Source organism: Daphnia magna, unplaced genomic scaffold (genome assembly GCF_020631705.1).
Source record: "Daphnia magna isolate NIES unplaced genomic scaffold, ASM2063170v1.1 Dm_contigs218, whole genome shotgun sequence".
NCBI classification, from domain to species: Eukaryota; Metazoa; Arthropoda; class Branchiopoda; order Diplostraca; family Daphniidae; genus Daphnia; species Daphnia magna.
In genome coordinates, this window is record NW_025533185.1 from 24,261 (window position 1) to 27,155 (window position 2,895).

The 2,895-nt window shown below is 41.0% G+C and overlaps 1 pseudogene; it reads right to left on the bottom strand.

Moving 5' to 3' along the window:
* Positions 1-342: 342 nt before the first annotated feature.
* Positions 343-1,734, bottom strand: LOC123467733 (annotated as a pseudogene).
* Between the last annotated feature and the right edge of the window lie 1,161 nt (positions 1,735-2,895).

A 2,895-nucleotide genomic window follows, 5' to 3' on the forward strand; every position in this document is an offset into this window, starting at 1 on the left:
GCGTGCAGCCAATCAGAAGGTGTTTGTTTAATGGCTTGATTGGCGTCGCGCGTGCGACCAATCAAACGGATGTTTATTTAATGGCGTGATAATGCGTCGCACGTGTGACCAATCACGGAAGTTTGTTTAGTGGCGTGATAATGCGTCGCACGTGTGAGTCAGACAGCAGGTGTTCAATTAGGTCAACGTTAAGATGTCTATGACTAATGGTTACTATGCGGATTACAATAATCGAGTAATATGCAAAAGAAGAGTAAAATGCAAGAGAGTAAAATGTAGACATAATTATATGTCAAGGGAGAGTAAACATAATATTATAAGAATGTGGGTGTCATAATTAAATGTATTTGTAGGCCTTCGTTACATCGCTCCCGGTGGTGCGAGATTACGTCCCGTAATCAAACTGGATGCACGGCGGTGCGGTTGGTGGTTGTTGAACGAGCCTCTTCTATTGGATAGCCGCAAAATTTTCTTATGAATCTAAAGATACCCAACCAGCAGCAGATACGTAAGATGACTAGGCCGAGAATACAGAATATGCTGATGAAGAACCACATTTTAATGGTCTCCCACCAGCTGGTATAATGTATTACTCCAGCGGCTGTCACTAACACACTTGATGCGCTGGGCTGGTGATTTAACGAAAATTCGGTCGGTGGATGTTCATTCATGGCGGCTACTATATCAGCCATGACATTCATGTGGTTAAGTAGATTGTCGTTGTAAGCAGGGTTAGTACGATGTTCATAATCGAAGAATTTTACGTCGTCGTAACGGAAGGAATGTGCCAGCGTTTGTTCCGGCAATACCATGTTAGCGTCAACTCTTTTCCAGGTGTTGTTGCGAAAAGCGTAAGGCTTATCGTTGAAGTTAACGAATCCGTTGGTCCAATAGCATGGGGAATATTTAACTTATTCCCAGCCATCGAGATTAATGGTATAAATGTTGAATTTTGGCTGTGGTCCGCATGACGTAATTACAGTTTCAAATGTGACGTTCACTGAGTTACACTTAACCACAACAGCAGTTTGTCCGAAAGCTTGTAATTTCGTGCACTGTGGTAATTTTAAATGTGAAGCAGCAAGCCAACCGTTATACTGAGCGGCTGCAATTGCTCTTTCATGTTTTGCTTTCCGGGCATCACATTCTAACCTTTGAATCATACGCACTAATTCATTTTCACGATCGGTAACACGGTCTTGAATATATTGTTTATTTGCCGCTTTGTCTACATCTTCAGCGCTAGATGGCGCGGGAGTCTCTACGGCGATTGGCGGAAATTTTTCCATGATGGCCGCCGTTACTAGGGACAATTTTGATTGGCCGACGATGTTAAAGACTGTAGTACGGTTGGAGCAGTGTTGTTGAGTTGGAACGCAAGGTGGCTGAGGAGTTAAATGGAAATCCAGTTGGCGGCGATCATCCAAAAGACGAAAATATTTTTCATCTCCCAATTTCTTCGTTAGTGAGCCGGTTCCAGATTCAACAATTCGCATTGTATGTTGAGATTTTTGCGTGTACGTTTTGTCCCAGACAAGTGTCAGGTGATTGTGGGATAAGTTACCAGATTTTGCGGAAGCTTTGCCGATAGGTGTCGAAAAATCTTCATCTTCCATTTGTTGATAGAGCTGAACTTGTTCGAGCACACAATTCAGAATTTCCGAATCGATTGTTTGTAACCAGTATCCGACAATTTCCGGATCACGTCCAAAAACATATTTGTTGTCCGATAAAGTCATAGGATGTTCACCACACCTTTTATTGTTTATCATGTCGTAGCACTCGGTTGGCGTCGTATCAATAGAAATTTTGTCCGGCACGATCACTAATTGGCCGAAAAAGGTCTTCGTAATACGGCGAATGTTTATCCACTGTGCGCAAATAAAACCGGGAAATTTCACCGCGGCACGTTCATCACTGTAAACGGTGTATTTCACTTGCACGGTATCGGTATTGTTTGTTTCCGGTTTGCAGTTTGAATCGGAAAATTGAATAATTCCCATATTCTTCGGTTCCGAACAATCGCACACAGTGGTCTCAAATGCCTGCGGGTGTAACCCGTAAAAGCATAGCAGCAGTAGGAATGGTAACGAGGACATTTCTACATGTAAAAATATATGGTAAATGACATAACAAAAATAAAATGAAAAGTATACTGGCCAACTTAGTCTAAGTCATCATGTGGGTTTACTAACTAAGATAATCAAATATGAAAAAGAAATAATGGAAGTAAACGTCAAAGTAAAAGAGAGAAAACAGCAAGAAAAAATTCTGACGGCTTTTGAAAGGTCAACGATTTCCCGTCGGCTTTCATCGGCTACGCCACGGCAAAATAATAGCAAAATAGGGGGTGTCGTAATATAACAGTTTTTTATGGTAGAAGGACACAATATTTTTTGAATAAATTTATATCGTTGGAAAGAGGGGAAACTGAGCTTAATTATCAAAAAGAAAGAATTGAAAAATATTGAATCATGTGGAAATGCTGACGAGAAAGAAACGTTTCAAAGTTTTTACGGCGGAAAATTTTTCTGCCGTGGAAGGTCACGCGCATATCTCGTTTTTTTTCTAAGTCCAATGCAGGGGAAAAGTACAAATGGGGGGAAGAAGCAGAGGGGAATAAAAATGGAATAGGGGGAGTAGAGAAAGTAGCCTTCGGCAAAAAAAAAAACTTAGAATATTTTCAATATTGCTGCGGCGGGGAAGCTGCAGTAGGGAAACGAAAGGGAAAGTGAAAAACTTAGCGTATGTTGGGGTGTGTAAGAATGGAATGCGCTAGCGGTGGCGCTGTTATATGTGTAGTGTATATGGAAAAAAAGTCTTTTCAGGGATAGCAAAGCTATAGAAAATCATAAAAGGAAAGTGATATATAGTGGGACTTAGAAAAATTTCAAC